Source organism: Otolemur garnettii, unplaced genomic scaffold (assembly GCF_000181295.1).
Source record: "Otolemur garnettii isolate 467f Iridium unplaced genomic scaffold, OtoGar3 scaffold00076, whole genome shotgun sequence".
NCBI lineage: Eukaryota > Metazoa > Chordata > Mammalia > Primates > Galagidae > Otolemur > Otolemur garnettii.
Window position 1 is genome coordinate 5496955 of NW_003852471.1, and position 24086 is coordinate 5521040.

The window sequence follows — 24086 nt, forward strand, 5'->3', positions numbered from 1 at the left end:
TATATATATATATATATACACACCATGGAATACTATTAATCCATTCCTGGGTTGGTGGGCATTTAGGTTGTTTGAGCTGCAATAAACAGTCTAGTGCAAATGTCCTTATGATAAAATGATTTTTTTTTCCTTCTGAGTGCATGTGTAGTAGTCAGATTGTGAGGTTAAATAGGATGTCTAGTTTGAGTTCTATGAGGATTCTCCATACTTTTTTCTAAAGAAGTTGTATTAGTTTGCAGTCCCACCAATAGTGTAAAAGTGTTACCTTCTCTCCACATCCATGCCAGCATCTGCAGTTTTGAGACTGTGATGTGGGCTATTCTCATTGGAGTTAGGTGACATCTTAGAGTGGTTTTGATTTGCATTTCTCTGATGACTAGGGACATGAGCATTTTTTCATATGTTTGCTAGCCATTTGTCTGTCTTCCTCAGAGAAGGTTCTGTTCATCTCTTGCCCAGTGGTAGATGGGATTTTTGCTCTTTTTTTGTTGATTAATTTGAGTTCTCTGTAGATTCTAGTTATCAATCCTTTATCAGATTCTTACCATGCAAATATCTTTTCCCATTCTGAAGGTTGCCTATTTGCTTTAATTGTTATGTCTTTAGCTGTGCAGAAGCTTTTCAGCTTAATTAAGTCCCATTTATTTATTTCTGTTGTTGCTGCAATTGCTGCTTAAGTCTTCAGGAAATCTTTTTCCAGTCTAACGACATCATCAAGAGTTTTCCCCACACTTGCTTCTAAGATTTTTATCATTTGGTATCTAAGCTGTTGCCCTGGGTAGAGTGATGTGGAATCATAGCTCACAGCAACCTCAAACTCTTGGGCTCAAGTGGTCCTCTTGCCTCAAATTTTTTATTTTTAGTAGAAAAAAATAACTTTATGCTCAGGCTGGTCTCAAACTCATGAGCTCAAGCAATCCACCTGCCTCAGCCTCCCAGACTGCTAGAATTGCAGGTGTGAGCCACCATGCCCAGCCATCTTGAGTCAGTTTTTATAAGTGGTGAAAGGTGTGGGTCCAGTTTCAGTCTTTTACATTTGGTTATCCAATTCTCCTAGTACTATTTGTTCAATAGGGATTCTTTTCCCCACTGTGTGCTTTTGTTTGGTTTATCAAAGGTCAGATGGCTACTAGAGACTGGTTTTATCTCTTGATTTTCTATTCTGTTCTATACGTCTATGTCTCTATTTTTGTGCCAACACCATATTGTTTTGATCACTGTGAACTTGTAAATATAACCCAAGTCTGGTAGAATGATGCCTCTGCCTTTGTTTTTATTACTAAGGATTGTCTTGGCTATATGAGGATTTTTCTGGTTCCATAATGAAGTACTTTTTTTCATAGTTCTTCAAAGCATAATGTTGGTATTTTAATGGGGATTGCGGTGAATCTGTAGATTGGTTTGGATATTACAGACATTTTAATAATGTTAATTCTTTCCAGCCAAGAGCATGGTATGTTCTTTCATTTGTTAATGTCTTTTGCTATTTCTTTTCTTAGGGTTTCATAATTTTCTTTGTAGAGATCCCTCACCTTTTTGTTAGGTATATTCCTATGTATTTCATTTTCTTCGAAGCTCCTGTGAAGGGAATTGTGTCCTTGATTTACTTTTCAACTTGGCTTGTTACTAGTGTATACAAAGGCTACTGATTTGTAGACATTGATTTTTATACCCTGAAATGTTACTATATTTCTTGATCAGTTCCAGGAGTTTTATGGTTGAGTCTCTGGGGTTTTCTAAGTATAAGATCATATCATCAGCAAAGAGTGAGAGTTTGGCCTCCTCTGCCCCCATTTGGATGCCCTTTATTTCCTTCTCTTGCCTGATTGCATTGGCTAGAACTTCTAGAACTATGTTGAATAGTAGCAGTGATAGTGAACATCCTGTGTGGTTTCAGTTCTAAGTGGAAAAGCTTTCAGTTTTACTCCATTCAGTATGATATTAGCTGTTGGTTTGTCATAGATGGCTTCAATCAGCATAAGAAATGTGCCACCTATGCCTAAGTGTTAATTGTTAGAAAAGAATGCTAAATTTTGCCGAATGCTTTTTCTGCATCTATTGAGAGGATCATATGGTCTTTGTTTTTGCTTCTATTGATAGGATGTATTACATTTATGAATTTGTGTATGTTAAACCAGCCTTGCATCCCTGGGATGAAGCCTACTTGATAGGGATGTATAGTTTTTTAATGTGTAAGCTGTAATCTATTGGCTAAGATTTTATTGAGTATTATTGCATCAGTATTCATTAGTGAAATTGGTTTGCAGTTCTCCTTTTTTAGTTGGGTCCTTTCCTGGTTTTGGTATCTGTGTGATTTGCTTCATAGAATGTGTTGGGGGAAGGTTCCTTCCTTCTCAGTGTTTTGAAATGAGTTCTACATTATAGGTACAAGCTCTTCTTTGAAAGTTTGATGGAATTCTGATGTGAAGCCATCTGGTCCATGGCTTTTTTTTTGTTGGAAGGTTTTTTTTTATTGTTTCTTTAATCTCAGTGATTGATATTAGTCTGTTCAAGAGATCTGTTTCTTCCTGGTTAAGTCTAGGGTGATGGTGTGATTCCAGGTATGGATCCATTTCTTCTACATTGTCAAATTTCTGGGCACAGAGTTTTTGGTAGTAGTCAAAAATAATCTCTCGTATCTCTGTGGTGTCAGTTGTTATTTCCCCCTTTTCATTTCTGATTGAGATTATTAAAGATTTTACTTTTCTGTTTCTAGTTAATCTGGGCAGTGGTTCATCAATTTTATTTATGTTTTTGAAGAACTAACTCTTCATTTCATTAATTTTTGTGAATAATTCTTTTATTTTTCAATTTCATTTATTTCTGATTTAGTTTGGGTTATTCTTTTCTATTCTTTTCGGATTGGATTGGTCTTCCTTTTGCATTTCTTTAAGATGGTTTATTAGGTTGTTGATGTGCTCTCTTTCTGTTTTTCAGATGTAGGCATCTAATGTGAACAGATTCCCCTCTTAGGACTGTGTTTGCAGTGTCCCACAGGTTTTGGTAGCTGTGTCATGTTGTGTTCAAGAAAGTTATTGATTTCTTCTGTAATCTCTTTTTTGACCCAACTGTCATTCATATAAGGTTGTTGCGTTTCCATGCCTTTGTGTGGGGATGAAAATTTTTGTTGGAGTTGAGTCCCACCTTTTATTGCCTTGTGGTCTAAAAATACAAGATATAATTTAAATTCTTTTGATTCTGTTGAGGTTTGATTTGTGTCCTAGGATATGATCTATTTTGGAGACTGTTCCATATGCTGACAAGAAGAAGGTGTGTATTTCTTAGCTTTGGTTTGGTGTGTTCTGTAAGTGTCTTTAAGCCCAGTTGTTCTAAGGTGGCATTTATATCACTTGTATCTTTGTTTAGTTTCTGTTTAGAGGATCTGTCTGTACAGCTCTGTAAGAGGGGTGTTAATGTCCCCAGCCTTTATGATGTTATAAAATGTCATATTGCTCAGACTAATTAAGGTTTCATAAATCTGGGAGCATTTAAGTTGGGTGCATAAATATTTAACATTGAAATGTCCTCTTGCTGCATTGTTCCCTTGACCAGTATGAAGTGACCCCAGCGGAGGTTTTTAAAGGTAGGCATACATTTCAGGAAAGCAGAAGTTGTAGGCAAAATTGTAAGTGAAGTATAATGCAAGTGTTCTAATTCTGACAAACCGGAGAGTAACTTAGGCTCTGAGGGAAGACGTAACGTGTTTTATTCAGCTCATGGCAGTTGTTGAGCTACATAGGAAGTCCACTCTTATCCAGCTCATGGGGGCCAGTGAGCTACATAGAAAGTCCACACAAGGGGAAAGTCCTGTACATCTGTACACCCGGGGGAACAGTAGAGGCAACGTGCCAAGCAGCAGTTACATAATCGTGACATCACTGTGCATAGTTACGGCTGTCTGTGAAAAATGTGGCGACTTCCAGGGTGCCCCTGGGTGAGAAAGCCCATACAATTTTGTCTGGTTCTATACTGTACATGGAGTTTATACATTAATTTGGCAAAAAAAAAAAAAAAAAGTCCCTTTTCCTAGCAGGGACTCAAAAGTTTTTCTGTATTTCCATTCATGTGTGGCCTGACAGGCCCCTAAGAGGGTCCCTACTGTGTCTCAGTTATTCATTTTATTTATGTATATTTTAAACTTTGGCAAAATTTTTGTTATAAATTCGATTTTATTAAAATGATGGGTATAATGGGGTGGCACCTGTGGCTCAGTGAGTATATGGGCGTTGGCTCCATATACTGCTTGTGGTGGGATCAAACCCAGCCCTGGCCTAACTGCAACAAAAAATAGCTGGGCGTTGTGGCAGTGCCTATGGTCCCAGCTACTTGGGAGGCTGAGGCAAGAGAATCACCTAAGCCCAGGAGGTGGAGGTTGCTGTGAGCTGTGACGCCATGGCACTCTACCAAGGGTGCCAAACTGAGAGTCTGTCTCTAAAAAAAAAAAGATAGGTATAGTTAGAAAGGTTTATTTTATTATCATTTATTTAGATTGCAGTGGTTGCAGTTTTGGTTATTGTTTGTACAGGTGTCTTAGTAATTTTTATCTAGATGATAATCACATTTAGTTTCTTGGCTTGTAAATAGTTTATTAGTTACATGTTGGAGAATATAACAAGTAGTTAATACTGCTCAAAAACGTCTTGGGGTGCCCAAATAGCTAACATGGGCATTTGATTATATTCTCTTTAAACTTTTCTTAGAGTAAAATTGTTGCTGCCCCTAGTTTTCTGTTTTGGTTGCCTATTTTTCTTTATGTTTCAGAAGACACTAAATTACAGTCTGAAAGAAATGTTGGCCCTAGCCCCAACTGCTTCTTTTGGGTTGCCTAATGAATGGAAAAACTATTCTTTCATTCAGATTTTTCTGTTAGGATCCTCTAGAAACTTCTTTTAGTTTCTATAGAAGGATGATACTTCTGTCCCCATCTGGATTGACTATTAAATATTGTTGAACCTACAATAGCTACATAAAATAGTTGCACACCATGTGCTTGTCAGGGGATATAATCTGCTATGTGGAAACTTTCAAAAGCTTTGCCAAGAATAGTATTTATGGATGAATCTTGAAGCATATAGTGCATTCTTTTTTTTTTTTTTTTAAGTTTAAAACCCACCTCTTAATTAATCCCAAGTCTTTATATCTGGACTTGTTCTATTGACCTTGTCTGAAATTGATTTTATGGACTTGTCCTTTGGCGTTTAGGGAAGTTATTAGAGGTTGCCCTGAGAAAGTCAATGGAGAGTTTATTTTTAGAGTTATCTCAAGGTCAGAGATCGTTATACCTGAAGTGATCCCTTGGCTTGTTTTTATTCTGTGAAGATTATGATCTCACTTCTTTTGAAGTAGCCATTGGAAAGCTTAAAGCCAGATTTTTCCTTTAATTCTAGCAAATATTAGGGCCCTGTGTATTTTGTGTGTTAACCTCTTTTCTGGTTCTGTCTCATTTTTTTTTATTTTGTTCGTCATTGTCCCTCTTTATATTTATCTTACTTTACCTTCCATATGTCCCGGCAATAACATGTGAGGATATATATATGAGAAATTGTACATGTGAAATCCTTTGGACTTCTGGTGCTTGACAGGATAAACTCTATTCAGCCTGTTGCTCCCACTGATTATAATGAAAGACTCTGTACGAAATACTAAAGTAACGACTCACAGCTTGGAAGCAGTAGCAAGAGAGTGGGGAGAAAGGTCAGAACTTCAAGAAGTGACCTATGTGCGCTGAATTGCCCATTTTCATTCTCTACTATCTCAGATTTGACTCAAGTAAGTCCCCGTTGCAGACTTGTGTAGTGGGCTAGGGCAGCATAAACTCTTAGAGCAAGCCCTGTGTTTCTAGCTAGAAGATAGGGAAGAGAGACCCTGCAAGCTGGAGACGCAAGGGCGATCACTGTTTTTTGTTTGTTTCGTTTTCCTCCCTTTTCCCCTTCTGGCCCAGATGTGGAATGTGGAATCTTTATTTAATTCTTGTTTTTTTCCTCTTTTCTCTCACTGCTTTGGTTGCCGTTAAGAGCCATCCCAGTCACATGGACTTGTATGATGGCAGCACAGGTAGCTAAAACTCCAGGAAAACCCGTTTTTTGCCAGAGGTCTGGGAAAAGTTGTTTCTGAGCATGAGAGACTGCAGGAGTAATCTTAGACAGGAGAGAAATGGAGAAAGAGATCCTGTTATTCTCAGTATGACTGGCACAAACCTTGGCCGCACTCTGCAGCTGCACGCGAACAGAGACACTCTAAGCAGCATAACAAAAGCTTCGGAAAGTGGACTGACATTGGAACTACAACGCACAGAAAGCGAGACTAGTCCAGGCTATGAAGTAGTGACTGTTAACCTAAACTGGATTAATTACTTGCTAAAATGAACAACAAAATCAGAATTCTGCAGAGCATTTTAATAGGACATAGAGGCTTCTAACATGATGCTCAGAATGCCCAGGATCCAATCAAAAAGTATCTAGCATACAAATAACCAGGAAAATGTGACCAGTATTTATGGGAAAAGATAATGGGCAGATGCCAACTCCAAGATAAACTAGATGTTGGAATTGTTAGATGGTTTTATTTATTTAATTTAAAAATATAATGGGGGTACAGATGTTTTGCTTCCATGAATTGCTTTTATATAGTTGGAATCAAAGTTGTTAGTATGGTCCTCACCTTGACAGTGTTTTTTATGCCTGTTAGGTGTGAATTTGCCCCTCCCCTCTGCCCCCTCTCACCTGTATACTTTCCATTGAGGTTTACTACCAAATGTGCCCCTGAGTTGATCTATTAGTTCCAATTTAATAGTGAGTACCTGTGGTATTTGTTTTTCCATTCTTCTGAAACTTTACTTAGACCACTTGGAATGGTCTCTAGTTCTATCCAGGTTGTTACAAAAGGTATTAGTTCACCGTATTTTTTTTAAATAACTGAATAGTACTCTACATATACTACATTTTGTTAATCTACTCATGAATTGATGGGCACTTGGGTTTGTGAAATGTGATACAATACATATTCAAGTACATGTATATTTTTGATTAAATGACTCTTTTTCCTTAGACTAAATACCTGGTAACAGAATAGCTAATCACAAGGTAGGTCTGCTTTTAGTTCTTTGAGATAGTTCCATATTACTTTCCACAGGCTGTGCTAGTTTGGAGGCCCACCAACAGTGTATTTGTGTTCCTTTCTCTTTGCTGTTTCAGGTTTATTTGATAAAATCCATTCTCATTGAAGTTAGGTGATACTTCATTGTGCTTTTGATTTGCATTTCCCAGATGATTAGTAGCGTTGAGCATTTTTTCATGTTTATTTGTGATTAGTCTATCTTCTTTTGAAAAGCTTCTGTTCATATCTTTTGCCCACTTATTTATGCGAGTTGTTTGATCATTTTCTTGCTGGTTTCCTTGACTTCTTTGTAGATTCTGGTTATCAGTCCTTTATCAGACATATAGCATGCAAATATTTTCTCACATTCTGTGGGTTGTCTATTTGCTTTTTTGATTGTGTCCTTAACTGTGCAAAGACTTTTTAATTTGATCAAGTCCCATTTGTTAATTTTTGTTGTTGGTGTGATTGCCTTTGGGGTCTTTTTCATAAATTCTTTACCTAGGCTAATGCCTATAAAGTTTTCCAGTATTTCCTTCTAGAATTCTTATTGTTTCGTGCCTTAGTTTTAAGTCTGTTGTCCATTGTGAATTAATTTTTGTGAGTGGTAAGAGGTGTGCATCCAGTTTCAATCTTCTGCATGTGGTCATCCAATTTCTCCAGCACCATTTATTGAATAGAGATTGTTTTTCTCAGTGTATATTATTGCCTATATTGTCAAAAATCAGATGGCCATGTGAGCACATTTTTATATCTGGATTTTCTGGTCTGAATTATTGGTCTATGTTTCTGTTCTTGTGCCAGTACCATGCTGATTGGGTACTATAGTCTTTGGTATAGCTTGAAGTCTGATAAAGTGATACCTTAAATTTGTCCTTTTTGCTTAAGTTTGTTTTGGCTATTTGGGCTCATTTCTTATACCATATAAAACATAAAATTATTTTTTCTAGATCTATGAAAAATGTTGTTGGTATTTTAATGAGGACCTCATAGAATTTATGTCATTTTGGGCATTATCACCATTTTAACAGTGTTGATTCTGCTGATCTGTGAGTGTGATATATTTTTCCATTTGTTTATATCCTCTGTGATTTCTATCTTCAGTAATTCATGGTTCTCTGTGTAGAGATGTTTCACCTCCTTGTTTAAATATGTTCCTAGGTATTTTATTTTCTGTGTTGTTATATGAAAGGCATTGAGTCTTTGACTTGACTCTCAGCTTGACTGTTGCTGGTGCATAGGAATACCATTGATTTGTGTACAATTTTGTATCCCAAGACTTTATATCAATATATTTATCAATTCTAGGAGTCTCTTGGCAGGGGGTTTTCTGGATATAAGATCACATTGTCAGCTAAGTGTCCCTATTTGGATACCCTGGATTTCCTTTTCTTTGATTGCTCTGACTGGGACTTCTAGAACTGTGTTGAATAGAGCTGATGACAGTGGGCAACGTTGTTCCAGATTTAATTGAATGTTTTCAGTTTTTCCCTATTTAGTATGATGTTCTCTGTGGGTTTGTTATTAACAGTGTTGTTATAATTTTGAGGTATATTCCATTTATGCCTATTTTGTTAAGGGTTCTTAACCATAAAAGGGAGCTGAATTTTGTCAGATGCTTTCTTTGCATCTGTTGAGATGATCATATTTTGTTTGTTTTTGCGTCTATTTATGTGGTGAATCACATTCATACATTTGCTTATGTTGAACCATCCTTGCATCCCTGGGGTGAAGCTCACTTAGTTGTGGTGTATTATTTTTTTGATGTGCTGCTAAATTCAGTTTGCTAGGATTTTTCTGAGAATATTTTAATCTGTATTCACAAAAGATATTGTTCTGTAGTTTTCTTTTTTAGTGTGTTCTTTCCTGGCTTTGGTATCAAGGTGATACTGGCATTGTAGTGTGAGTTGGGGACGGACGATTTCTTCCTTCTTGATGTTTTCAAATAATTTCTACAGCAAATAATTCCTACAGTTCTTCTTTGTAGGTCTAATAAATTAAGCTGAGAAACCATCTGTGCAGGGACTTTGTTTTGTTGGAATGTTTTAGATTGTTGCTTTAGTTTTGTTATTTGATGCTGGTTTGGTTAGGGATTCTGCTTCTTGCTGATTAAACTTAAGGAGGTTGTGTATTTCCAAGAAGTTGTTCATTTGCTCAGTGTTTGCAGGTTTATGTGCAGAGAGATTTTCATATTGCTGAGAGATACTGTTTTGTATTTCTTTGGTGTCAATTGTAATATTTCCTTTTTTCATTTCTGATTGAGCTTATTATGTTCCTTTTCTGTTTTTGGTTGATCTAGCCAAAGGTCTATCAATTTTGTTTTATCTTTTCAAAGAACCAACCTTTTGTTTCATTAATCTTCCATATAATTCTTTCGTTATCGATTTCATTTACTTCTGTTCTGACCTTAGGTCTTTTCTCCCGCTGGATTTGGAATTGGTTTGTATTTTCTGATTCCCTGAGATGATTCATTAGATTATAGATTTGTGATCTTTCTGGGTTTTTTGATGTAGGCATTTAAGGCCATGAATTTTCCTCTTATGACTGCTTTTGCTGAATCTCACAGATTTTTAATAATTTGTGTCCCCTTTGTCATTTAGTTTCAAGAATATTATGATTTCCATCTTAATTTCCTCCTTGATTCAATAATCATTCAGCAATAGGTTCTTCAATTTCCATGACTTTGTGTAGAATTGAGTGTTTCTGTTGGAGTTAATAACTAATTTTATTTTACTGTGATCTGAGAAGTTGCATGGAATAATTTTAATTTTTTTGAATTTGTTAAGACATGTTTTGTGGATTAATATGTGTGATCAGTCTTGGAGAATGTTTCGTGTGGTATTGAGAAGCATGTATATTCAATAGATTTTGGGTGGAATGTTCTGTAAATGTCTGTTAGGCCTATTTTTTTAGAGTCTCATTTAAGTCCTGTGTTTCCTTGTTTCTTCAGTGCTCTCGGAACATTGAAATTTCCCACTGTTATGATGTTGCTGTTTAGTATTTGCTTAGATACAATGTGGTTTGCTTTTAAATCTAGGTGCACCTGTGTTAAGTGTATAAAAATTTAGAGTTATTATATCTTCTTATTGAATTGTTCCCTTTATCATTATGTATGACAGTCTTTGTCTTTACTTTTGTTACTTTATCTGTATGTTATCTGATATGAGAACTGTCATGCCAGCTTTCTTTTGCCTTGAATTTTCATGGAACATTGTTTCCCATCCCTTCACCTTGAGCCTCATTGTGTCTTTGTGAGTTAGATGCATTTTCTGAAGAGAGCAGATACTTGGCTTGCATTTTTTAATTCATTCATCCAGCCTGTGGCTCTTGAGAGGGGAGTTAAATCCATTCACATTTATTGAGAGAATTGATAAGTAGGGTGGATTTCTTCTGTTCATCCTGTTGAGTAGAACTTCACTGCTTTGTGTTATTTCTTGAGCCATCTGTCGTGTCTGTGTTATATGTTTTATCATTTAGATAGTTTTACACTGGTGGGTGACTGTTGTGCTGATCTGTTATAATAACGGATCTGAGTAATTGCTGTAGCTCATGTCTGTTCTTTTTTTTTTTTTTTTTTTTTGAGAGTCTCACTCTGTCGCCCTCAGTAGAGTGCTGTGGCATCACAGCTTAAGCAATTCTCTTGCCACAGCCTCCCAAGTAGCTGGGACTATAGGCACCCGCCCCAATGCCCGGCTATTGTTCATTGCAGTTGTCATTATTGTTTAGCTGGCCCGGGCCAGGTTTGAACCTGCCACCCTTGGGGTATGTGGCTGGCACCATACCACTGTGCTATGGGCGCCATGCCTTCAGGTCTGTTCTTGACAAATTTCCTTAGTATTTGCTCTCTGAGTAAGTCTTTAGTTTTCCTTCATGTAGGAAGGTTCAAGTAGGTTTTCAGCCCTCAATGGTTTCTCTCTTCATCCTTAGGGAAGCCTATGATTCTTTTATTATACCTCTCTACATAATCCCATGTTTCTTGCAGGCTTTGTTCATTCTTCTTATTTCTGTTCTTTCTCTTTGATCAACTTATTTAATTACAGGTGTTATCTTCTAGCTCTGAGATAGAATAGTTTTGTATTGAATAAATTTTTCATTTCTAGAACCTCTGCTTGATTTAAAAAAAATGATTTTTCTTTAGGGGATTTTTATTCATTTATTGCATTGTTTCTGTGGCTTCTTTGTGTTGGGTTTCTATTTTCTTTTGCCTTTGTTTGCGCTTTCCTATAATCCATATTTGACATTCTTTATCAGTTACTTCAATACTCTAATTTTGGTTGGTTTCCACTGGTATAGAGTTATTGTTTTGTATGAGGTTATCTTTTTACTCTGATTTTTCATGTATATGGAGATCTTTCACTGATTCCTTCTCATTTGGAGCAGCTTTTGCTTCTTATTTTTGGATTTTCTTTTGTTTAGATAGTTGCATTCTCAGTTTAATTTCTGAGACAGTGGGTGGTGGTTGTGGGTTAGACTCAGCCACACCCTATATGATTGAGTCAGTGAATGCTGTAAAGGGTATTCAGATTGTACTCATTGTCAGTAGGTGGTGCTTGCCAGAGGGACCAGCTGCAGTATTTGTTTTTGAGTCCTGTGACCAGCTCTAGTCCCTCAGGATAAGTGATTGCCTCAGGTGGTGAGTGTGTCCTTGGAACTTTGGGCAAGTTCTTATTCTCTGCCAGAGCAGAGGCAGGGAGGGGAGTACAGCTTGGTGGGGTTGTGTTGGGTGAGCTTGCCATTAGGTTCCACCGAAGCTGGTAAGGTATCTATTTCAGCAGAGGTGAAAGGTCTTCTCCCAGCTTCTAGGCATAGCCACTAGAGAGGGGCTTTAGTGGCCCTACCTAATCACAAATCTTTCTTCCTTGGAGCATGCTATTTGAGACCTGGAAGTATGGAATCTGGGCTGCAGGACCGTCCTGGGGTCCTCTGAGATTAGTACCTGACCATGCTGTTAACCTTGCTGAATTCTTTTATGGTATCAGGCATCCTCAAAGTATGGCCCGCGGGCCACATGCTGCCAGCTGAGGACATTTATCCGGCCTGGTGGGTGTTTTTGCCACCGTTGCCTGTCCTGCTTAGCAGCCAACTTGTCCTAGGGCCCGCAGTCCGGCCCTCCAGTGGTCTGAGGGACAGTGAACTGGCCCCTTGTTTAAAAGGTTTGAGGACCCCTGGTAGGTTAATTTTGTTATTCTTTTTCCCTATGGGGTTTTCTAAGTATACTATCTGCAAGTAGAAGTAGCTTTTATTTCTTTGGGATAAATGCCCAAGAGTATATTGCTGAGTCATGGTAGTTATGTGTTTAATTTTGTAAGCAACTGCTGAAGTATTTTCCAGAGTGGCTACAGTGCTTTACATTCCCACTAGTGCAATATGAGCTATCCAGTTCCTCTGTGTCCTCACCAGCATTTGGTGTTGCCGTTTACTTTAGCTATTGTGTTAGTTGTGTAAGGATATCTCATTGTAGTTTTTGATTTGCATTGTTCTAATGGCTACTGATACTGAGCATCTTTTCATGTATTTATTTGCTATTGATGTCTTTTTACCTTCTTTGGTGAAATATATATATATATTCTTTTTACTTTTTTTACTGTTGAGTTTTGAGTTTTGCATTTTCTCCCTGTCTGTAGCTTGTCTTTTCATCTTCTTTACAGATTCTTTCACAGAGCAAGAGTTTTACATTTTGATGAAGATAAGTTTTATCAAATTTTCTTTTTATGGTATCAAATCTACGCCTTTGATGTTAAATCTAAAAAGTCCTTGCCAACCACTAGATTTGGAAAATTTTTCTCCTATATTTTCTTCTAGAAATTTTTATAGTTTTCAGGGTGACAGTTGAGACCTGTCTCAAACAAACAAAGGGAGAAAATGTTATGAGATGTCATGAGCTTCTGGTTTGTGATCCATTCTGAGTTAATTTTTGTATATGGTGTGGTTATATTGTATAAAGTTTGGCTGGGTTTCATTTTTGCCATATGTATATTTTTTAAACTTTCCCTTTAATAAAGATCTGCAGCTGAGAATTGTTGAACTATATGGTCAGCAAAATTGTGAAATGTTTTTCTTAAACTATTGATGAGTATTAGATATTAATACTAAAGTATTAGAATCTAAAGGTTCTAAAGACAAGGGAGCAAAGTGAATTTATAAAACATGGCATTCTAAGGATCCTTTTTGCTTAGACATTTATAATAAAGACTGGCTTAGAGTTGAAGTTCTAGGTGATTGAGAGAACATTTTGTTATCTGGGGAAGGTCTGTATTTGGGAGCCTGTGATGACGGTGACCCCAGAATTAAGAAAATGCAGCAAATTTTGACTGTTTATGAATCTGATTGTTTTCTCATTCCCTTGTATAAAATTGGAAATATGTGTATTATCTTTTATTGGAAAACTAGTGTTAAAAAGAATTCATTTTATTTAAATTTCTTTTTTCTTTCTTTTTTTTTTTTTGAGACAGTCTCATGTGTCGCCCTCGGTAGAGAGCTGTGGTGTCACAGCTTACAGCAACCTCAAACTCTTGGGCTTAAGTGGTTCTCTTGCCTCAGCCTCCCAAATAGCTGGGACTACAGGCACCCACCACAACACTTGGCTATTTTTTGTTGCAGTTCTCATTGTTGTTTAGCTGGTCCCAGGGCGGGCTTCAAACCCACAACCCTCAGTATATGTGGCTGGTGCCATAACCACTGTGCTATGGGTGGCCAAGCATATCTAAATTTCTTGTGTAAGTTTTCTCAGGTGTTATCATAGTGTAAGAGATACAAGGCAATGTAAATTTGAACAAAAGTAGTTTATAGTGTTATTATAATTTATCCTTTAGTTGTATACATGCTATTTTATTATGTATTAAGAAGAGGAGGCAGGCATAGTGGCTCATACCTGTAATCCTAGCATTTTGGTAGGCCAAGGAAGAAAGAGTGTTTGAGACCAGGAGTTTGAGACTAGCCTGAGGAAGAGTGAGACCCCATCTCTACAAAAAAATAGAAGAGTTACCAGATGTGGTGTTATGAACTTGTAGTCCCAACTACTCAGGAGGTTGAGTCAGGAGGATGGCTTGAGCCCAGGAGTCTGAGGTTGCAGTTAGCTGTGATGATGCCACTGTATAGCCTGGAGACAGGTGAGGCCCTGTCTCAAAGAGAAAATGTTGTTAGATGTTATTAGTTTCTAATATTAGGATCATTTAGGTATGTGGAAAATAACAAATCAGATATTTAAGTTTATTAAGGAAAAGTATTAAATAATTCTGCAGACTTTTCATAGGACACAAATTGGAAGAGTAGTTATTATTCAGTTTAAACAAATTTTTGAGTCTTTTTTTGTGACAGGCACAATTCTAGGCACTGGGAATTCATTAGTTAGTAAAAGAAACTGCCCTTGTAGAGCTTATATTCTAGCAAGGCGATAGTCAATGGACAGTAAATATTATAAATAAGTAAATTATGTAGTATGTTAGGTCTATGCAAGGGAAAAAAGAAAAGTGGAACAAGATATGGGGGATTGGGAGTTCTGGAGGTTACAAGAGAGAATAAGATACCAGCCATTGGGAGTTCTGGAGATCATTAGAAAGGTTTCAGTATTTAATGCATTAGAAATGATAGGGCTTATTGGGAAGAAGATATGTAGGCAAAGATTTGAAGGATGTAAGGTGGGTTGGGGAAATCTGGGGAACAGCCTTGAGTTGAGGCAGTAGGAAGAGCTGTTGCAAAGGCCAAAAGGCATGAATATGTCTGATGTGTTTCTGTCTTCTGAATTTTTGAAGTTAATCACAAATCTTTTTTTTTTTTTTACATATAGTCCATAGTTTATTACAAATCATTTGTAAAGTTTAAAATGTCAAACATATAACCGACACTTAATGAGTATAAGCTAATTTTACAAATATTTTTTCTTAGGCTGGTATGGAGACTCCCTAACTGGGTTGACATTGTCTTATGAATGGATGGGCCTGAGGTCATAAATTTTGTTTTGAATTCCTTCATAACTTATTGGCCTGGTAGAGCTTTCAAGGATTTCAGGCTACTGTGTCTTAGGAACTTATCAGTTCTTAGTGTCCTGGGCTCTTTGGGTTACTCAGGCCCAAACATGAATATTTAGAGCAGTCTTAGATTTCATCAGACTACTAGAGTTAATGTTGTAGGCTGTTACTTGAAAATACTTTGAGAGTATGTGGGCATTTTTTTTTTTTTATTTTAAGCTTTTTATTGCCCAAATGGACTGCTTTGCCTTCAAGAAAAGAATGGTGGTTCAAATACAATAATTAGGATTCATTTTTTTGATATAATATATTTTGAATATGATTCTTCTTTTAAGGATAGGTATTCCAGCTTTTATTTCTCATGAGTAGCAGTTCTTTTTTTTTCCTTAAAGGAAGTTTAAGTCCAGCTGTTTTGTTCTTGCTAATGTTTGAACCTTTTATGACATTAATTATGCTGTGGTGCTGAGGTGTACAGTAATGCTCTGAAGCAGTATCTGGTCCCACATTACTCTGATTTGATATTTTCCAATGCCTGATTTTTAAGTTTATTCTATGTTTTCCTTTTGTATGACTTTGTCACTCCTTCCAATTATCCCCTTTCCCTTTCTTTTCTTTTCCACCATTTTAATCTGTTATTAATGCAGATAAAGATGAGTAAGTTAACATTATTAATGCAGATAAAAATAAAACAGTAATCTTAGTTTCTATTTAATTATCTGTAAGAAAAGCTGTGGGTGGTAATTTGAGGATATTTTTCTTATTATTTTTATTTCAGGCTCCTTTATTCCATGAATATTTATAGAACATCAACTATAGGCAAAACATTGACATAATCATTGAAGATAACATTGGGACTAATACACAATTTTATGAGGAAACAAAAGCATTATCTACAAATCAATTATGAGACAAGTGTACTCATTACCACCACTCCTAGTAAAGTTGAAGATCCTAGCTAGTACAGTTATGATAACTTAAAAATCCCAATAGTTTGTAAAAAAAATACAAATTTCATTACTTTCGAGTTACCAAGTTACTTGCAAGTTACCAAAAACAGGATTTTTTTAAATAATCTTTGTAGAGAATAAACTGGTTTTATTTTCAAAAGAATAAATTGGGTTTTAATATAATTTCTTTATTTTTATTTTTCTTCTATACCATGTTACAGTAAAATAACATTTCTAAGTTTTTTTTTTTAAAAATGTAACCTTCTCTCCCCTATTTCAGTAATAGAAGTGGAAATGAGTGACAGTTTTTTGAAAAGTACCTTTTGTATTGTCTATATAAGTCAGTCTTCTAGTGAATTTACAGACTATTCATTCTAAAACTGATTTAGGTAGTAGTGAAATAGGTTTTTGCTGTTCTTGTTCAAAAAGTTGAATATCAGCTGAAAAATAGACATGATTATATATTGAGACAACTCTTTTTTAGGGAAGACTCCTACCAAAAAAGGAGTTATAGAAATAAAAAAAATAAAACAATAATTTGTTAGTTTGAATATGAGCCCAAAGACCCATTTTGGTCTTAATATAATAATCCACATATACCAGGTGTTATTGGGTGAGGTTCCACTTTTAAATTTATTTGTTTTTTTGCTTTTTCATGTTGTTTCCAATGGTATAGAATTAGTTATTTATACTGGTTCTTGAACTGAATTTAGGATACCTTTACATGGTATTAAATCACCCTGGAAACATGTAGCATTAAAATCCGTGGAGAAAACTAAGAAAAGGTAGGATTTTTGAATTTTCAGTCTCTTCTCCTTCCTATTATGTGGTTTATGAAAAAAAAAAGATTACTTTTGAAGTGTTCACACCAAATCAAGAAATATACTCAGATATGCCCTTGTTTCAAGTATTCTTTCCTTTTTTTACCTGAGCATACAATACAGTACAGTCCAATCCAATCCAATCCATGATAATGCTGGGATACCTGAGTTCTGCTTTTCATTTCTAAAATATGGTCACCATTGAGATCTTTCATGCCTGAGGCATACCACTTTCTCTAATTCTTTTATTATTATTAAGGCCTTTTTGGCAATTAAAATATTGACATAAACAATTTAGAGCTTATTCACAGATTAGGAAGAGCAGTAAAAAGTAAATGAATTGGAAATCTTACTTAAGGGCAAGCAGATAGCAGTCTAATTTGTAAACTATTCAGTCTGTTCATTTTAAAATGTTAAGCTTTATATAGTTAAATTGAATGGAGTCTTGAAGCAAATGCCTCAAGGCTTTATAAAAGGCACTTTTAAAAACATTTCTTAGTAAATAAAACTGAGCTGTTTAGTTATCTCAAGTTTTTATTCTAGCTTTATAATAGTATAATTTTCTGTAATTAAGAGATATTAGGATTTTGTCCCTTTAAGTTTTTATATTCTAGAAAGAAAAGAATATTCTTTAAAGAAAAATTTTGATTTAAAAAAATCTTTGAATTATTTTTTTGGGAGAGTGATCTGTATTTTTTTCTGAATTATTTTCAGAAAAAAAATTTTCTGAAAAAAATTCAAACTTTATTTTTGAATTTGAAGTAATCATTAGTAGTTATCAGAGTTTGATTTTACAATCATATTTGTTTAAATTTTTTTTGGTACATGGAATCCATGAACACTTAAATTTTCATGTATTGATTTATGCGTAACATTAGAAAGCATGTTGAATTGTTTAATTCCAAAAATATTATGCCAGAATTAAAATGAATGTTTAATAATTTAAATTTGTTCGTGCCTATGAACTTTATTATTTAAAGAAATTTTGAAGTTCTTTGCCTTTTGAAGTTCTGTGCGTAAGTAGGATAGTATGCACTATTTATTTGTAGGTGAAAAATAGTTAACTTTTAAGATACTGGTTTACTTAAGCATTCCTCTCTGTAACTCTTCCTCACACAGATAGGCAATATAGGAATTTGCTTCATTATTCAGTTTTATTTGGAAAATTTTCATTTCTCTTATAAAAATTATTATTGTTTTATTAAGGAGTCTGTAAAGCATTTTGTCTTCAAAAATTAAGTTTTTACACATTTTAAAATTAATAGTGATAAATATAGATGAACAGCATAGTCATATAAAAATCAAAATTAGATTATTCTACTCCTGTATTTAAAGTGATGATTTTAGTGTTAATAAGAACAAGTGTGATACTTACTATGGTTGTTCATGAAAAATCTCATCCAAAGCCATAAGGTTTAGCATATAATGTTAGTAGCTACCAACTGCTAAAGAATTTCATTTGCTGATTTTATTCCTTTACCCCTTTGTAATTTAAATGGCTTTATTTAAAAAGTTTAACTTAAGGATATTGTAAAGTATATAGCATTTTAAGATTAGATGGTATCCAGAACATGTAGTCCAATGAGCTAGCCCAATGTAATTGGGGGAATTATTAAATGACACTGACCTCATTTCCTTTAGAACAATGAAAATTAATAGTTTCACATTTTATTAGGCTGATACTCCAGATGCAGTGTACATTTAATTAAGTGTAGTTTCCTTTTAGTTATGGTATGTGTATCTGTTTTTTGTCGCAAATTCTTTCTAGTTTTACAGTTTTCCACATGTTTTCTTTCACCATTTATGATTTTTTTCAAAGCAGAGCTATAGGATTTAAATCACTTTAGCATGCAGCAAAACAGTTCCCATTCAAACAATAAACGCCGTTTTAAAAAGCCTTTAGATCTTCTGTCACTTCATAAATATAAATGTATAAAAACGTTATGCAGTTGTAGTGCCCACCTGCTAATTAAATTCAGATTTTCTCAAACTTGTTTAAAATCTGTCTATTTGTTTCAACTCTGTCTCTGTTCAGAATACATATGGCCCTTGTGAAACTAATTATGCTTATGGAGCAGCTGTTAAATTTAGTGCAACTAGTTTTATCCAATATTTTACATTTTAATTGATTACCTGTGAAGAAATTAGCAAATTAACACTTATTGTACAGTAACTGAATGGTCCTTTATGGTTACTTTCAGATACAATGAGTGAAATAGTCACTGATGGAATAAAGACATTTCTAGGATTTTTAGATAGAAAAGTTATTGGTGGACCTTGATTATCTGGTGTGAAAATTTAGGAAGACTGATGAGTGATGCCAAGCATCTGTGTGTTCTGTGTCTTAAACATGAGAAGCAGATTGGAAAGTAATAGCTTTTTCACAGAATTTTGGTAACATATGGGCTTATCTGGATCTAAGAAGTCTTTGAAGATCTTTGAACTTGACTAAATGACTTAACCTTTGGCATAGTGGGTGGGTTATATGCTTTTTCAGTGGGGGAGGCACTGACATTCTGCATTTCTCCTTTGCTTTTTTCCCTTTTCTCAATTCTACCTTTTAATAACTTTTCTTAAAAATGGGGAGACTAGAGATGATGATTGAGAATTTGGAAGGTTGATGTGAGAATTCCAAGATAGTTAAATGGATCTGCTTGTGATAAAGTAGGGTTAAATCTTTTTGATGATATTTCAGAAATGAATCTCTGTAGGTATTTATTTTATGTTTCATAGATTTTATTTGAAAATGATACTGCAATCAGATCTCCCTGTCAGTGTGGTGTGGTTGAAAGGATGTACGCAAACCTGGGTTCAGATTGCAGGTTTATCACTCATTGGCTCTGTGACTTCCCAACTTTTAAGAGTTTAGTTTTCTCAAAGTAAAAATAAAACAAACCAAAAACCCAGTTATGCCAAGAGGAAAAAAAAATCTTCAAAACACCAAAAGGCGATGAAATAATAACTATTTGTTTAATTACTGCAGAGAATTGAGATAAAGTAGATGAATGCAGCCAGCATGCTCCTTATTGCATGGAAGATCCTTGACAATGATAGGGAAAGTGTTATGCCCTGTAACGTTGCTAAATGAGGCATACAGTAAACAGCATATTATTATACACGCTTTAGGACCCTGTTATAGTTAGTAAGGGATGGGTGTTGATTTTTATTTGCCAGCTATGAATTCTGATAACTCAATAGTAAAACTTGATGTGAGTTATAGATACAAGTAAATATGTCTGGAGTTTTGGTAAGAAATTATTTCAATTGAGCAAAGTAAAGAATTACACATTGGGAATCAACAATGATTCGGTTTACAAACACTTGGTCTACAGCAACTAGAGGCTTGAGCCTCTGCCTCTGGTGGGAACAATTGACCTTAGTTTTGTGGTTTAAAATATTTTGATGCTTAAGCTGATCTAAATAGGTATCTCTAGGGCAGATGAAGTGTCAGTATAATTAAAGCTGAAAAATGTTTATCTGCTTAGTTTGTCTTAGCTAAAATTCAGACTATCTGCATTTTTTCCAAAAGAAATAGTGGTGTTGGTGGTGGGTGTACTTGTGTCTGTTTTCAGGTGCTTTCAGATTGGCCTGGCATGGATTGGACTGAAAATCTAGCCGTTGTGATTTTTTCTGAGACAGAATCTCTGTTACCCTGGATAGAGTGCTGTGGTATCAGAGCTTATAGCAACCTCAAACTCTTGGACTCAGAGCAATTCTCTTCCCTCAGCCTTCTGAGTAGTTGGGACTACAGGTGCCCACCACAATGCTGGCTAGTTTTTTTAGAGCTGGGGTCTTGTTCTTACTCAGGCTGGTTTCGAAATCCTGAGCGTAAGCAATTGAGCTCCCAGAGTGCTGGGATTACAGGTGTGAGACAACATGCCTGGCCTCCTGATGTTTATGGTAAGTTTCAAGAACAGATTTATAAATGAAATTTCAATTTCTTTTTAACCTTTGAAAGGAAAAATGTAAGCATTAATTAGAGAATAGTATAATTAACCCTCATGTAGCCATGATCTAACTTCATTTCATAGTTGTGCTTTGCCAATATCAGAGCTTGCTTTCAGGCTTTATTAGGGTGAGGGCCAGAGGACATGACTCCATGCAATGTCTACGTACAAGGCTGGTGGAGACACTATTTCTCCTCCTGTGTGATATTTAGGAATTCTACTGCTTTCCAGTATATTTGTCTCTGATTCCATGGAACTTCACCTTACATACATATGGATTGGAATTCATCAAAGATCAAGGGGACCTGGCTACAGATTTCTGTATTCCTTTTTCTGTCCAACTTCCTCCTTTTGGGTACCATTACTTGCAAATTGTAGTCACCTTGGCCTGTCTACAAGTTTGTCTCTGTCTCCCTAACTCAGCAAATCCACCAGGCATTTTTACATTCCCTGTTCCTTCTCTGTACCTGTAACCAAGGCAGTAAGTTGGGACAAGCCTAGTGAGGGCTCCTTTATTTGTCTCCCCTTTGGGGGGCAATCCCCTTCCTATGCCACCTGTTCTGTGTTGTTTCATATATTTTTATCTGCTTTTCTAGTTGCTAATAGAAGGGTTGGTTAATCTCATAGCTCTTAACCTGTAAATACTCTAATTACTGATAATTTTATTTGTGAGTTCTCTATTTGTAAATTATTGCCACCAAGAGTTTATCAACTTGGTAAATCTTTTCAGAGTCAGTTTTTAGCTTTCTTGACTTTTCTTTCATTAATTTTTGCCCCTTACTGAGTTTAATTCTCTTTTCCTAATTCTGTGGTATGGATGCTTTGATCATTTATTTTTAGTTTCATGCATTTCTTATATGTGCATTTAGCTCCATAGATTTTGAGCTGATCTGTGCTTTAGCTGTATTCTACTTTTTCTTTCTTTCTTTTTTTTGAGGTGGGGTCCCTCTGTGCTGCCCAGGCTAGAGTGCAATGGCATCATTATAGTTCACTGCAGCTTCAAACTCCTGGGGTTAAGTCATCCTTCTGCCATAGGCATGCACCATAGTTAGTTACCCAACTAACTTCTTATTTTTTGTAGAGAGTCTCACTATGTTGTTGCCTAGGCTGGTCACAAATTCCTGGCTTCTAGCAGTCCTCCCACCTTGACCTCCCAAATACTGCAATTATAGGCATGAGCCACCAGGTCTGGCCTGCTTATTAATTTATATTTTTTATAATACCTATACTTTGAGTGCTTTACCTAGAAATTAAACTGTATCCTTGACTTATTGACATCTAACACAAATTGGTACTTTTTTTCTAAAGCTTTGATTTTTCAAGGTTAGCTTGTCTTAGTATAATATTTTAAGCACTTCTTTTCTTGAGTTTCTCAAGAAAAAATTAAAGCCATTGCTGAGTATTTTACAACTGAGAAGACTGATGCCAACTTGACTTTGTTAGTGACATAATCAGAGTCTTTCTTTTCCTTTACCTTTAAGGTGTATTAACTTCTTTAGGACATATCTCAGTAATTAATTATGGTTAATCCATTTCCCCAAACACACAGTTGTGGGGAAACTTTCTACACAGAGATGCTTGCCTTTAGTTCCAGAAATGTTATGCATTATGACTGTAATCTGTTACTTTGTTTTTTCTTCTAGAGCCTTCATTAGGTTGGAAGTTTATTGTTTCAGTTTTCTTTATATCACTTTCTCTGATTTCTACTACTTTTATTTTGTTTTATTTTCTTTCTCCTAGCTCTTTTCATCACTAACATCTATGTTCATTAAATATGAAATGTTCAATTTTGAATCAAAAGTTTATTATATCCCAAAATAAAGAGTACAATTAAGATTTGATACAGTGGGTGGCGCCTGTGGCTCAAAGGAGTAGGGTGCCAGCCCCATATGCCAGAGGTGGTGGGTTCAAACCCAGCCTTGGCCAAAAACTGCAAAAAAAAAAAAAAAAATCAAGATTGGATACAGTGGCTCATCCCTATAATCTTACCACTCTGGGAGGCTGACGCAGATGGATCCCTTCAGCTCAAGGAATTCGAGACCAGCCTGAACAAGAACAAGACCTTATTTCTATTAAAAATAGAAAAACTAGTGGGCATTGTGGCAGGCACCTATAGTCCTAGCTACTCAGGAGACTGAGGCAAAGGATTACTAACACAAGAGTTTGAGCTACTTTTTGAACATAAGAGTAGCTTATTTATGCAAGCAGCAAAGAAACCTGGAGAGCAAGTGGTGATAAAATTGTGAAAGGCATTGTCCACAGCTTGCTGAGAATTGAATACCTTTTCCTTACAAGAAGTGGTACAAAGCCTGGAAGAAGTGGTATTCAGTTGTTGCAAGGTCTGACTATGATGGGTGAGAGACGGTTTCCAAGCCCAGAATCTTAGTGTCAGCTGCATTGTTTGTACAAAATGTGGTCAAATATTGTCTTGCAAGAGGATTGGCACGTTCCTGTGAACCAGTCTCGGCTGCTTAGTTGCAAGCATTCTCATCATGTCTTCCAGTTAACTGCAGTAGACATCCACCGTAATCTATTTACCACCTTTCGTGAAGCTGTAGATTAACGCCAGCGCTGGACCACTAAAACAGACGCCATTGGCTTTTTCGATGAATATTGGTTTTAGACTTTGTTTTAGCACTTTATCTTTATCTAACCACTGTGCTGGACACTTGTGGTTATCAAAAAGAACTCACTTTTCATCACACATAACAATATGCCATGGTGTAGAAATGGTTCATCTTTATGTTGTGACAACAAAAAAAGGCAAGCTGTGAGATGATTTCTCTTGTGATGCTTGTTTAATTCGTGTGGAAATCATCTATCCAGTTTGTTTCAAAGGGTCAAATATTGTTGGACTAGCACATCAAATCTTGCTACTAATTCATGTGTGGGTTGTGATAGATTCACTTCCACCACAGTTTTCAGCTTATTATTCACCTTGGTCTCAGATAGCCCACATGGCTCATTTTCAAGATTAAAATCACCAGAACTGAAGACTTTAAACCATCAGAGTGTACTAGGTGTGCATTAACTACATCCTTCCCAAACACTTCATTGCTATTTTCAACTGTGCACATTGCATTGGCTCTACCATGGTCATGTGAAATAAGATCACAAGTCCAAATGTGCATCTGAGAGAATGAAAATGAAACTGGAAATGTCAAAGTGAAGTGTCAGAGATACCAGCTGGCATTTCACAGTCAGTAACCCACGTGTGTATATGTGTGTGTGTGCATGCTCAGTCTTACTCCTCTGAGCACCTTGTAATGTAGTATTCATTTGTGAGGTGGCTTTCTTTTTAAAATTCCC

At 35.8% G+C, this 24086-nt stretch overlaps 1 protein-coding gene across 1 annotated transcript in view; it reads left to right on the top strand.

The window, feature by feature from the left end:
• RSRC1 (arginine and serine rich coiled-coil 1) overlaps positions 1-24086 on the top strand; it is a gene marked incomplete at its 5' end in the record, with an annotated part of 362074 nt that overhangs the window by 53996 nt on the left and 283992 nt on the right. The window lies entirely within an intron of this gene.